This window comes from Megachile rotundata, chromosome 4, assembly GCF_050947335.1.
Source record: "Megachile rotundata isolate GNS110a chromosome 4, iyMegRotu1, whole genome shotgun sequence".
Taxonomy (NCBI): Eukaryota; Metazoa; Arthropoda; class Insecta; order Hymenoptera; family Megachilidae; genus Megachile; species Megachile rotundata.
Genome location: NC_134986.1, coordinates 16694699 through 16709954, shown reverse-complemented (window position 1 = coordinate 16709954; position 15256 = coordinate 16694699). Strand labels below are relative to the sequence as shown.

At 35.1% G+C, this 15256-nt stretch overlaps 1 protein-coding gene and 2 long non-coding RNA genes across 5 annotated transcripts in view; 2 read left to right on the top strand and 1 right to left on the bottom strand.

The window, feature by feature from the left end:
* LOC100883779 (uncharacterized) overlaps positions 1-15256 on the top strand; it is a 208539-nt gene that overhangs the window by 2498 nt on the left and 190785 nt on the right. The gene's annotated exons all lie outside the window — the stretch shown is intronic.
* The window catches only part of LOC143264257 (uncharacterized), a 113601-nt gene that overhangs the window by 57309 nt on the left and 41036 nt on the right, over positions 1-15256 (bottom strand). Inside the window, exon 1 of one of the 2 annotated variants that reach the window (XR_013037836.1) lies at positions 4579-5110. The exons of the other annotated variant lie outside the window; for it this stretch is intronic. This is a non-coding gene — a long non-coding RNA (uncharacterized LOC143264257). Of the gene's footprint in view, positions 1-4578; positions 5111-15256 lie in introns of those variants that run through there. 2 annotated transcript variants of the gene reach the window in all.
* LOC143264255 (uncharacterized) overlaps positions 1-15256 on the top strand; it is a 111555-nt gene that overhangs the window by 59363 nt on the left and 36936 nt on the right. The window lies entirely within an intron of this gene.

Below are 15256 nucleotides of genomic sequence, written 5' to 3'. Positions count from 1 at the left end.
TTGATAATCTCTGAATTCTTTTTGGCTCTTTGGGATTTAGGGTTCCTCGACTTTCTCTCAGACTTCGAATTTTCTAAACTTCTGTAACTTCTCTGCTAATTTTGCATGGGTTCTTATGGGTTCCAATACTTCTTAGATTCCCAAGGATAAATCAGAGATTTCTACTCTGAAGAACTTTAGATTTACATTCCTTAATTTGCGTAGGAGATTTGAAATCTTAATTTAGATTTCTAAATTTCTATATTTAGTAGTTCATGAATAGTAAAACCTCCATCATCCTTGAATATATTTAATCGAATAGAAAGAGTATAAAGTTCATCGTACGAGGAAAGAACTTGTAATTAAATATCACGAGGTATATTTGTCAGAGAAGCGAACGATACATTTATTGGCGCCCATCGTCAAAGTTAAATAACGCGAAGAAAATTTGGCATTCGACGCTAAGAACGAGTCATCGTGGGCTCGACAGGTGTTGTAACTGGCCCAGATTCCGGTTAGTTTACCAATAGAAACGGTCTGCGCTTAAATATATCACGATGGCAGCTGCTCGGCGACGATTTCGCAAACGATAGGACCGCGGAATCCACGCGAACCGATATTCATTTTTAAGATCGATAGATAGCCCAAACGAACCATCTTCTTCTTGTTGCGAAACGAAAAGGAAAGTCGATCATTGTTTACGCGTAAGATGCGATCTGGCCGGCCATTTAAGCATCCGCCAATTATGTTTGCAAAATCACCAGTGTTTGTTGGCCGAATACTATCGTTAGCTGGTGCGGAGAAACTGAAGTGGGATTTTCTCATTGGCGTAAATTCAAAGTTAGGGAATTTGGGATTTTGGGATTTTAGGATTTTGGAATTTGGGGAATTTGGGGAATTTGGGGAATTTGAGGATTTGGGAATTTGGGGATATGGAAATTTAGGGATTCAGGGATTTGGGGATTTGGGGATTTGGGGATTTGGGGATTTGGGGATTTGGGAATTTGGGGACTTAGGGATTTGAGAATTTAGGAATTTGGGGATTTGGGGATTTGGGGATTTGGGGATTTGGGAATTTGGGGATTTGGGGATTTGGGGATTTGGGGATTTAGGGATTTGAGAATTTAGAAATTTGGGGATATAGAAATTTAGGGATTTAGGGATTTGGGGATTTGGGGATTTGAGGATTTAGAGATATCAGAATTTAGGAATTTGGGGATTTGGGGATTTGGGGATTTAAGGATTTGAGAATTTAGGAATTTGAAGATTTGGGGATTTGGTGATTTAAGGATTTAAGGATTTAAGAATTTAGGGATTTAGGGATTTAGGGATTTGGAAATTTGAAAATTTCAAAACTTGAGGCTTTGGAGATTTGGGAATTTGAGAATATGAAAATTTAGGGATTTGGAAATTTACAGATTTAGGAATTTGGGGACTTGAGAATTCAGGGATTTGTAAACTTGAAAATGTGATGATCTTAAAATTAAAGACTTTGAGGATTTGGAGATATGATCATTTGAATACTTGATAATTTAGGAGCACAAAAATTTGGACCTCAAGAGTTTGTTGGTATAGAAACCTAAATTTGAGAATTTGATAAATCAAGAATTTGAGAATCTGAAAAATTGAAAATCAAGAATTAAAAAATTTAAAAATATATAACCTTGATGATCTAAAACTTTGAAAATCCCTACCATATGTCTTTGGTATATGTACACAAATTATAGCAGATCCAGCGTTTCTCAAGCAAACGTTCCTTAGTAAGGGTGAATCCGTATTCTAAGAAGGATGAGATCGACCCCGGTCCATACCTAGTTACGCCAATGCATTCGATTCGTAATCGTTTCCCTACCAGCCGTCAATTATTCCATTCTCGCGGATTTATGGCTCGACGCTTTCGCGTCGTGCACGGTTACTCGCGTGCGGCCTACGCCGGATCGTTTTGACGTTCCGATTTAATGAAGCGTGTAAATCATCGCACGATCCGTGACACGAAGCTTGAAACGCGACGGGGATGCATTCGATCCCCGAATCGGAATATGAAATTTCTGAACGATGGAGATACGTGCATAGATGTTCAAAACACTCATCAAATTCAGATATGCAAAACTTCAAAGAGAAAATTATAAACGAAATATAATATTAACATTATGAAAAAGCTGAACAAAGTAACATTGATTACGCTTGACATTGATCAGATTGAGACAATTGAACATTGGGTATTTTCATTTTTAGCAAATCTTATCGAGTCTTATGAATTTTTATAACATCTTGTTGTATTCATTTTCTACTGCTCTGAGTAGTTCGAGTATTTTTAATGAGTGATATGAACAAATTTATAAATTCAAGTGTCATGTGTGATATAACTGTCAAAGTGTTAGGTTAGGTTAATGGTACTAAGGTTCCAGGTCAGATAGAAGGTTAGGTTGGTGGTACTAAGAACTAACTCAATAAGGTACAAGGTTAGGTTGGTGATACTAAGGTACACGGTAAGGTACAAAGTTAGGTTAGGTTGGTGGTACTAAAGTACTCGATAAGGCACAAGGTTAGGTTAGATTATTGGTGGTACTAAAAGTAACAAATAACGAAATAACTGATTCACACTTCACATTTTATATTTTGTCTTGTCAAAATATCTGTCATATTTTCCCTATAAAAGAAGATTAGAAAATGGCTGCATATGTCAATCAGTCTTTCAATATTTACTATCCTTATTACAACTTGTTAACACGAGAATATTGTACAAGTGACACCGTCATTTACATAAATCCCTGTCATGAAAATCAATTCATCTTGATTGAAGTATTCGTTCTGAAAGAACCTGTGTATAGCAACTGGAAATCAGTCATCTCGCAGGGAGAATATTTTCGAACAGATGAAAGGTAGAAGAGATAGCGCGAAGAGTGTGTTCGATTTGAAAAGGGTATATCTGTTTTCTTGTAAAGTGCATGTTCCTCGGGTAACAAGCACGATAAAGGATCGATTTACGTTTATACGAGGTAGCTCGATACGTGTCGCAAACATGTTGGATACATTATAGGAGTGAAATTGAATATTCGAGATTCACTGCCTTCGAAAAACTACATCGGGAAATACGGAATATCGAATTCGTTTAAAATTTTATTACGGTGCTTTAATTAAAATCATCGATTTTCTTTCATACTTCATTAACTGTGTATTAACTAGTTTTATGTAGAAACTAGCTACTGCAAGAATTTTATCTATCACTGCAAACTTTTCAATTTTACTCACAGGATCTTTAAATAAAATAAGTGTTTCCTTTTCCTTAATCTTCAGACTTTACTTCAGAAATTAGCTCTTTGAGAAATTCGTCGTGTAATTACATACACATGACTTGCTTTCGCATATTTCTTCCTTGCACAAACATTCGCAGTCTATCAATTTTAGAATTGAAAAGCACACGTCAGTGAATCTTCGATTTTGTATAAAAATGTCATCGTAAACATTCGATTCAAATATCACTGACGTTCGAATGTCACGAATTTCTCCGCGAACAAAGAAGACACGGATGCATCAGTGCTCGAATCAGGATGACACACATCGAGAAGTAATAGACACCTTTAACGCTGTTACGACGGCAAGTTGCATTATATAATATCAGATACACGGCTGTTACTGCGTTGTTCGTAATCCACCTCCCTAAGTAAACTGAATCGTCCAATAACGCGCTGCTTGTATCGATAATTACGAATCGTGATCGAGAAAGTTACTTAAAAACCGTTTCACACTGCTAATTAACTGACGTTTTATATTGCTCGTGATTGTCTCGGAAAACCGTTTAATTACGGACAATATCGTTTCGAGCTTCAAATTAATTACTTTCGATCGAGGAAAAAATTGTTCATGATTTTATTTCAGATTTTTTAATTGGTGTGACTCGTTTCATTAAAGTTTGGAAATTGACTTTCGAAAGGAAATTTGCGAGATTGGAAATTTGACGATTTCTAAATTTGAGAATTTGTGATTTTGGGACTTTGTTTGGAAATTGATCGACTTCTAGATTTGAGAATTTGGAATTTAAAAACTTTCAGAGCTTGGAAATTTCTAAATTTGAGATTGTAAGTTTTGAAGTTTTGAAACTTTGTGGATTTGACGATTTCTAGATTTGAGGATTTCTGATTTTGGGACTTTGACTGTTTGGAAATTGATCGACTTCTAGATTTGAGAATTTGGAATTTAAAAACTTTCAGAGCTTGGAAATTTCTAAATTTGAGATTGTAAGTTTTGAAGTTTTGAAACTTTGTGGATTTGACGATTTCTAGATTTGAGGATTTCTGATTTTGGGACTTTGACTGTTTGGAAATTGATCGACTTCTAGATTTGAGAATTTGGAATTTAAAAACTTTCAGAGCTTGAAAATTTCTAAATTTCAGATTGTAAGTTTTGAAACTTTGTGGATTTGAAGATTTCTAAATTTGAGGATCTGTGATCTTGGAGCTTTGTAAATTTGAAGATCTCTTTTAAGTATACGTGACTTTGAAGCTTCGTAAATTATTTCTGAACCTAAGTTTATGATTTTAAAACCCTGTAAACTTGAAGATCTCCAAATTTAAGAATACGTGAAGCTCTATAAATTACCTCTGAACCTAAGTTTACAACCCAGTAAATTTGAAGGTCTCCAAAGAATCACTAATTCTGTAAATTACAGTAACAATTAACATTAGTCAGTTTAAACATGCCCCATTTGCCAAAGTACCATAATGATACTGACCGCCATTTTCTCCAGGGAGAGCTACCGCGCCCCCAGTATCATAATCACTAAACTACTATAATAACCCACAATAATTGCAATGTCACACATCAATTTCTCCACATCCATAAAACTCATCCGCCTACCGATTCATCAAGTTCTCTCGAATATCAGTTTCCGACGTGCGATTAATAAGGATAAATAATTTTCTCGATTCTTCACAGAAGATCCGATTACGTAAATCGCAGAGTTTAGACGCTGAATAGGAGACAAACGAGTTGCACGATTAACACGTTACGACTGAAATTTGCACACGTTTCTGGAACGTTTTTCCCTTATGCCTGTCGGATAATAACGGCCATTAGCGGCGTTAATTATCGGCCTTATCGCGGAATTTATCTGTTCAAGGTTGCCCGTTCCGGTGTCCATTACCGGGATATTAACGGGGCCAAACTGCACGGGTGCATTACCCTTCGTTTCGCTCGTTTGTAAATTAGGGTTGGCAAACGGTTACGCGTTCGTTTAGGGGGTTGGTCTCGCGACGAAACCGCGAAACACCGATTTGTTCGCTTTAACCCTTTGGATACCGTTATGGTTCCCCGCAGAGTGATTTTTCATGGTGATATTGCGATCTGGGCCTCGTTATATTCTATCGACATATTACGTTTCTATATATTTATACATTTATTTATTTAATATTCACATGTTCAATTGAGATATTACGTTTCTACATATTTGTACATTTATTTATTTATTTATGACTCACGTGTTTAAATGAGATATTACGTTTCTACATATTTGTACATTTATTTATTTATTTATGAATCACATGTTCAATCGAGATATTATGTTTGATCATGTTTATACATTTTTTTATTTATTTATGAATCACATGTTCAATGGAGATATTAAGTTTCATCATGTTTATACATTTTCTTATTTATTTATGAATCACGTGTTCAATTGAAATATTAAGTTTCATCATGTTCATACATTTTCTTATTTATTTATGAATCACATGTTCAATCGAGATATTACGTTTAAACACATTTATATATTTTGTTATTTATTTATGATTCATATTATGTTCAATCAAGATATTACGTTTGAACGTGTTTATATATTATTTTTATTTGTTTGTGACTCACATTATGTTCAATCGAGATATTACGTTTGAACATGTTTATACATTATTTTAATTTATTTATGACTCACAATATATTCAATCAAGATATTACGTTTGATCATGTTTATACACTTGTTTATTTATTTGTGACTCACATTGCATTCAATGAAGATATTACGTTTGATCATGTTTATACACTTGTTTATTTGTTTGTGACTCACATTATATTCAATCGAGATATTACGTTTGAACACGTTTATATATTATTTTTATTTATTTATGGCTCACAATATATTCAATCAAGATATTACGTTTAACCATATTCTTACACTTGTTTATTTGTTTGCGACTCACATTATATTCAATGAAGATATTAATCACGTGTATACACTCGTTTATTTATGACTCACATATTCATCAAGATGTTACGTTTGAAAATATTGATACATTTTTTCATTTATTTACAATGTGCAATAGTTCCCAAAGAATTGTAGAATAAAATTTTCACATTAATGGTACGGTAATGCGGCTATAATTTGTAGCAATTATCGGCACAACATTGCACAACCGCTTTTATCGAATTCAACGCGCAAATTGAAAGATTTTCTGTGTTAAATGTAAGGACGACATAAAATTATCTGCTTCGTCAGAAAACCTCGAGCTCTTATCCTTGAACGAATTAATAATTAGCGTTTTTCTCTGTTATAAATTTCTGCTGCACTTAACGTTCGACAATTATCGACTGCTAATAGCATTCATTAACTTGTGCTTTAAAATTAGTTTTTGGGGATATTCCTTCACTTGCTTGAGCAAGTCATTTACGTCTTCTTTCGGAAAAATTACGGAACCTTAAGCAAACAGTGAAATAATTAAATCCACACTGAAATAATGAAATAATAATAAATGTAATAATAATAATAAATAAATGTAATAATAATAAATAATAAAATCCTGTAAATTTAAAATAAATTAATCAGAGTAACAGTAAAGGAAAATGAATCTAGAATATAGAGATCATTTGCAAATTACTTTCTTTGACCAATATTCTGCTCTCTCTCTCCTCGAGAATACGGGATTCGCTGTTGATGGTTGAACCGGCAACGGCACCGACAGCCGGAACCTTTGCATTATGTAACTACGTTTTAAAAGCTAGTCGAGGAGGTAATTAAGCAATGTTTGCCGTGCAATTATAGGAAAATGAGGTGTTTTCGATCCATCGGTGCGTGTTCGAGCCGAGAGAGGAATCGTTGGGTGAACACCGAGGAACCATTACGAATTCATGGGGTAAAATAATCGTATGGAAGTCTCTTAATTAAGCAAGAAGAAAATGAAATTTTACTTGCATTCCCTCTGCTGTAATTACTGTTAACTTTCTCATACATTTTTTTCTGCTTGTGGAACAATTTTCTGCAATTTTATAATTCTACCCCTTGATCGGCCATTTTGAAATATTAGTCACGTTTCGATAATCGGTTAAAAGTCTTTGAAACTGTGCTTTGCTTTATAAAATAGATTGGATTTCTTGAGCACATCGTGTGACGTCTATTAAGAAAATTAAAGGGCGCTTTATAAATATGAGGGTTTATGAGTTCTTTGAATGAATTTTACAAAGACAAAGAAAACATTCTATGAATATAATTACTGTTTGAACAAGTCTCAAGGAAAAAGTATCATTTTCAAAGCAGCCATTAAGGGTGAGAAATATAACAGAATCTTTAGGACTGCATCTTTCTAACAACCCTTTAAATAATATTTAACAAGAAAATTAGAAGTAGCGTTACATAAATGAAGTTTGAGGGTGGTCGCCCTTTAAATGAGAATCACAAAAAAATATTAAAAATAACATCGTATCATTTAACTATTATTCATAAAAGTTTTTAGAAGAGGCAAAATGAAACAGTCTCAAAAATAAAATTAGTTAAACAAATGATACACGAACATGTCGATAATTTTTCTCAAGTCTTAAAAGATAAAATTTGAACCAGTTTAATTGAATACATTAAATTAATTATTTATAGAAAAAGTAAACGGGAGTCTTTGAAGGCTTTTATGGGGACAATGATATTATAACAGGTTAGATGGAACTGGAAGATCAAGTAACCTTAATAATCTGCTTTATAGCGTGTCTGACCATAAACGTCAGATTTCACTGGCGTCCTCGACAGGTCACTCTCGGTTTAACACAATTTGGTAGTAAACCAAACTACCACGTGTAATATAAGTGGAACGTACCAATTAATAATAGAAAAATAGCAGCAAATTTTTCAGCTGAAAAAGCTGTCATTCGTCAAACATAAAAAATGCCTCCGAAGAATTGTGATTTTGAAGAATCGCGTGTAAAAGAATGGTTGAATAAAAAATGCAGAAAGAAGCGAAAAATAAGAGGATGAAGAGTAAAGTAGGGAGGCGAAGGAATCACGGGCAGCATCGAAAGTGGAGCAATAGCGAAGGGTTTCCGGGACGAGGCGAGAGAGCTCTGTGCGACAATCGATCGGCGTTCTAATCGATTCGATACTCCCACGCCCGTTCCAATCAGTGGCTGCACGAGTTACACAAGAACCTCGGCGATTGGTCGATGCTCGGTCCGTGGCGCTTCGTTTTCGTTTCGGCATCATCTATCGCATTTTCCGGCAAGTCATAATTTTCGAAGCTCGCTTAGAGCTCACTCGATATCCGCCCGAATTTATGGCCCGATACGCGTGTATGTCGGCACACACCGTGCATGAAACATCCACGACGCCGATTTCGTGCTTGGAAACTCGCGAACGCCTCTTCTCGTAATTTAACGTCTCCTCTTTGACGATTCGAAATCCTCGCATTATATTTAGTCGTTTCCCTGTTCAAGTAAATTAGGATTAGGTGCAAACACTCGGGTTAGGTTTCGAGTTAGATAAGCAATTATATCGCTGTATTAATTGAAGCCTTCTTTAATTACGCAATGCTTGCTTATGTAATTGCGGGGCTTAATTAGAGGAATATCGAGGAAAAGAGCATACTTGGAGTATTTGAAAGAAAGAGGATGCTTATAATGGGACTTTAAATGTTTCATGTATTTACATACAGAAATAAAGACGTTTAAAAAAGAAGATATACAGACAAAATATTAAATATAATTTTCAAGTGTGCAAATTTAATCATTTTGATATTTCAAGATGGAGAAGTGAGACAGTTAAAAACTGCAGAGATATAAAAATACAAAAATAAAGAAATTTAAGGAAGAACATACATAAATGCATAAAATATTTTATACAATTTTGCGTGTACAATAAAAAATTATAAGATTATAAGAGAAATAGCTAAAACATTTAAAACTTGTAGAAATATAAAAATTCAAAGGTAAAGAAATTTAAAAAAGAACATATAGATACATAATATTTTATAAAATTTTGTATGTGTCTTAAAAAATGATAAGATTATAAAACAAATAGCTAAAACATTTACAGCTTGCAAAAATATAAAAATTCAAAGGTAAAGAAATTTAAGAAAGAACATACACAGCTGCATAAAATATTTTATACAATTTTGTGTGTACATTAAAAAATTATAAGATTATAAGAGAAATAGCTAAAACATTTAAAGCTTGCAAAAATATAAAAATTCAAGGGTAAAGAAATTTAAGAAAGAACATAGAGATGCATAAAATATTTTATACAATTTTGTGTGTACATTAAAAAATTATAAGATTATAAGACAAATAGCTAAAACATTTAAAGCTTGCAAAAATATAAAAATTCAAGGGTAAAGAAATTTAAGAAAGAACATAGAGATGTATAAAATATTTTATACAATTTTGTGAGTACATTAAAAAATTATAAAATTATAAGACAAATAGCTAAAACATTTAAAGCTTGCAAAAATATAAAAATTCAAGAGTAAAGAAATTTAAGAAAGAACATATAGATGCATAAAATATTTTATACAATTTTGTGTGTACATTAAAAAATTATAAGATTATAAGACAAATAGCTAAAACATTTAAAGCTTGCAAAAATATAAAAATTCAAAGGTAAAGAAATTTAAGAAACATGCATACTCATATAATTTTCAAGCATGTAAATTTAACAGTTCTAACATTTCAACATACTGAAACGAGACAAAAAAATGTTATAACAATAAAAATGAAAAAATTGAAGAGAACAAAAATTACTTCCAAAGCAAGTTACCTGCATTTGCCTACGATGCGCAAACATAACCTCCAAAGAAATGGCCACAGATCGCGAGTGTCGGTCGAACCGTCACCGATTCCTCCGCGGTTATTGAAGCCATACTTTTCCACCGTGCCTCATGCTAATGAGGTTAGTATATCATAACGTCTGGAGAACGAGTGCAGGCCAGAGATAAGTCCTTTATTTATACGAGGAATTAGTACGGCCTCGATGTGTGCGCTCAGTACGCGTACACGCTCGGGGAATCCGCTATTATTTCGATGCAGCTACACACGTATACTTGGTAGCAATAAATTCTGCCAGGTAATGCGTATACTTTGCCGTCGGAAGTAAATCTTCGGGGAAGTGTACGCCCCTTTCGCTGCATCGGAAGCAGCTTTCTCGAAACGCGACGTGTCTGCAGCATGGACGAATTCGTGAATCGCGTTTAAAAGCACGAATCCACGGAACTGGAATCGACGGAACAACTTGAAATTTCTGCTTGGGAAACTCTGTGCTTTGAACCTGGCGAATTTTCGAAGATGTTCCCTTGGAAATTCATTACAACTGTGAACCATTCTGATCTTAATTCGCGGAACGCTCTTCTGGATATCCTCGAGATCTTAATAACCATTTAAAATGAAAATTTGAAGTTGCAGTTGTTTTATAATTTTGTAAAATGAAGACAGAAATTGAAATGACAGAAGACTATTAAAATTTTACCAACGTGCTTGAAATAGTTTGTTATTTTAATTCTGTTAAATTGAAGAGTAAAAATAGTAGGATACATCATGGACATCATTGAGATAACAGTTTAGAATAATAAAGAATTTATTATCTCCAATAATAATTTGTATTATCGTGCTTCCAAGCAAAAAGACTAAACGTCTTAATCATAAAGTCGATACGTTGATACATTTTTCCACAACATGAAACGTCAATTTGACCGTTTATCTAATCCATTAACAGATCAAATTGCTAGCATGAACACGCGTCGTGGAACGAGACTCTTTACCTTATCATTTAAGTATGTAAAGATAAAAGCGTTCGTGTATCCGATAGCAGGATAATTACTTCATTTGCGTCAGAAAACTCATGTGTTCTAGTGTTCAAACATTATTACATGGTTGCGAATTGAGTTTGCCAACGTCAACCTCTGAGTACAGTCATAGAGGCTAAAACTTTTAACAAGCAGAATATCAAATGTTTCATTAGAAGCTAACTGTTATGTTAATTACAACTTTGGATGCCTTACGCATGCTTAGGTAACCGAGAAATTTCGTTCCTTAACTGAAAAATAGTTCTGAAATATAATAGTTCTGAAACGTGGACGTTGCAAATGGGTTTTAAGGTCCAAGCTATTTGTTTGCATCTCATAATTATTGTAATAGAAGTTCTGAATATACGAACACGTGGAAGATCCGCTGAACAAATTTCGTAGAACATAGTCGAATAATTAACAAAGTTCTTCCATTAACAAAATGATATTGAAACGAGCGTAGGAACGTTTCGTCAAACGCTTCTTGTTCTCCCACAATTACATCGCGTCACGAGCGACTACGCGAAACCATGGCAGTAACGTTCATTAGAAATACAATAAGGTCGACAATAGAGCACGAAAACCTTGACCAAGCTATAATAACGTTACAGGCAGCGAGTTTCAGTGGCACAATGGAATCCGGAAAACGAGACTGAAATTTTCATCGGTTTTTTTCTCCCGCGGCAACAAAGAGCGATTCTTATTTTCGCGTCGTCCATGCGGCAAGAAAATCGAATGGGTCGAGTCACTTTGTTTCGCGCGGCCGATGTGACCTTTTTGAGCATCGAAGTCGAAGTCGGTCAAGGGTTTACCAATAAAGGTTCAACGGAGTTATCGATACTCGGGGGACAAAAAGTAAAATGGAACACACGTTTGCTCTCGTTCGAGCTTCTTTCGATATTGTTTTTGTATAGTTTTTATTTCTTCTGAAGAAGAGCATTTATGAATTGAAATGTGCAGGTGTACGCTGCGAACTTGGTGTTGTCTAACTATAATACTGTGTATTCGTTCTGTAAACTTATTCAGTCATTTTGCTCTGAGATATTTGGGCAGTTGTAGAAATGTTAATAGTTCTCTTTTCCATTTTGAAAGTGGAGGTGTCTAGTTTTTGTTCAAAATGTTCTCCTAGAAGAATGAGGTTTTGCGTTACATGAGACAATAGAGGAAATGTGTTATTGGTATACATGTTTTTGTACATGTTATTAACTAGGCTCTTTTAACAATGACACGTCTCTAATTAACTATAATCTCGCTGTGAATAAGTAAAATGTCAACCCAGTGATTAACATTATCATACATTAATGTAACCCAACTTGCAGCGTCAGTCACATATGTCACACATGACAGGAAAACAAGGATTTTTAATCGTTCAATTTTATCTTTTACTCTGCTAGATTGCCTCAATATTAAGAATCTTAGAAAACCACCTTTCATTTGCTTCTCCTGTAAATAATTAATTTACTTGAATTGTCACATATGACCATCATGATCATGTTAACCAAAATCATATACCTACTTTTTCACTGATAAAATGTAACGTGAAAGGATTTTGAATTGTTTAATTTTATCTTTTAATCTGCTAGATTGCCTCAATATTAAGAATCTTAAAAAACCACCTTTCATTTGCTTTTCCTGTAAATAATTAATTTACTTGAATTGTCACATATGACCATCATGGTCATATATCTACTTTCTCACTGATAAAGTCTGACATGAAAACAAGGATTTTGAGTCGTTTAATTTTAACTTTGATTCTATTAGATTTTCTCAACATTAAGAACCCTCAAAAGCACCTTTCTACTTTTACCATAAATAATTAATTTACTTGAATTGTCACATATGACCATCATGATCATGTTAACCAAAATCATATACCTACTTTTTCACTGATAAAATGTAACATGAAAGGATTTTGAATCGTTCAATTTTATCTTTTACTCTGCTAGATTGCATCAATATTAAGAATCTTAAAAACCACCTTTTATTTGCTTTTCCTGTAAATGATTAATTTACTTGAATTGTCACATATGACCATCATGATCATATTAACCAAAAACCGTACGTACTAAAATATTTTAAATTCTGAAAAATATATAAAAAATGTATTGCAACTATTTCGTGCAGTGCCAGAAAATATCAAGTGACTGATGAAATAAATGAAATCGTAAAACGAAAAATGTAAGCGAAAACATGAAATAATCCTGGCTGTTACCGGAAGAGCCAGTGAGAGGAAACCTAGCTAGTGTTCTCTTAATCTACCACGCCGGGAATTAATGTTAGGTCTACTCTAATAGTAATCCACCGTGGCTTCCCTGTAGCACATATGTTGCCGTGACGTATGCTCGGAACTTTCCTCGTGTAAATAAGTGGCTGTAGCACACGTCCCATTCGTCTACGAGGTTCGTGGATGAACCTTCCTCTTTGGGTCGACGGGAAGGAGGTCAGTATCGGACGATGAAATTCATCGAAGCGAAGAAAAATATTGCTAGTAGTTTACATTTTATTTTGAACGAAATTTTGTTTACGTCAACTTTTGATTTATGAAATGGAGACCTTTAAAAACTTGCTGTTGGAAAAATGATAAACACCTTCGACCGAGAAATTTTGTGACGACGAAAACATTCTAAAAGTTATACTTATTAATAGTTCAGTTTCTGTATTAACGAAATCCTTGTTTTTTAATTTTGTTTAGAAGGATTTGAATAATTATTTAGAAGGTAGACGATATAATTTACATAATTGTTTGAAGAATTCTACTCTTGTCAAGCAGTTTTGTCAACTTAATTCAGACAAAATATAAAATACTCGTTAGTGTCTGTTTGCACTACGATAACACAAATGACTCGCCTTTCCACATCCATCAGATGTCGTGAGAAAATAAAAGTCATCGCGCAACGCGGTATTTAAAACGCCACTCGATTGAATAACAAAATGAGGAAGCAAAAACGCTTTCTAATTTTCTTCAATCAGTTGATAACTGTTGCATTGCCGTAACCCACTAATCATCCATGTACTATTTTTTCTTAACGCTTCCCAAATTTAAATCACAAATTACCGTCTGTACAAAAAGATACAATTTCCATCTTGAAGAAGATGGAATGTTGAAGCTCACTGATTCTCCGACTAATCATCTTTTCTTTCATTAACAGAAGTTCGAATAAAAGGTCTAGAAGATAATACGCTGCAAGCAGGTACTCAGTCAAAGAATTTCATTCGAATAAGTGGACTTCAAAATATTCCGTAAATTACAAGACCTTCGCAACAGAATTAATCAAGCAACACAATTTACTTCTCAAAATCCAATGAACTTGAATCTCTCCGTGATATTAAATTCTAGAATCAATTAACCTCTCGAAATTATTCCGCGCAAACCTTGTAAAAACGTCCTAACTCTCACAAATTCGCTCGGAGGTTGCCGCCTGACCAATCATCCAGTCGTTCCACTTACGGTCTCGCTGCGCGAAGACGGTTTCCGGTGCTTCCGTCGCGCTCGAAATCCCCGTAAAATATTTCTCGAAGACGTTTCTGGCATCGACGGTGTTCGAGGGGGCCGGCACAGAATAGGGAAGATTACGCGAAACAAATGGGATTCCCTCGATGGGAATTAAAAGCGTGCCAGGAACTCCGGCTGAAAATTTAGTAAATTGCTGAGCGTTCAGAGGAGGGGAACGGTGCTCGTAGAAGGTCGTCGACGAAATTAAGACGCCTTGAAGCGCGGCGGATTACGCTGGCGTTGGGACGACGAAAATTCTGACGTTAATACGCACGGAGCTTTTCCTTCGGTGTCTGCGTGCGTGTGTGTGCGGATGTGTACGTGTGGTGTTTCGGATGGCGCCACCGGCTGCGCTGGTACCTACGGGCGGGTCCACACTAGGTCACGGGTCGATTTTCACCGCGTAACGTTCCAATTCGCGCTTGATATTGATCTGAGCTTTTCCGCCCACGTTGCAAGCCGCCTTCCGGGCCCCGGCGTCGCTCCGCGTGCTCGTGCGAGACGCTTGAAAGCGTTCTTGCCCCCGCCAAAGGCTTCCGGAGAATTCACGGGTGGTCAGGAATCGGGATACACCAGCTTTTAGGCTGGCCTGGTTGCTTTGATGCGTTCTTAAGCTGCGACGCAACGGGGTAGAACACGGACGTGAACGAAATTTCGAACATCTGTTCGCTCCCGTTTTCTTGCACGGTTATCGAATTTCTTTTAATCGTTCCTACTCGAATTATTCATACAGGAGGAAGACAATCTTAATACGAAACAAGTA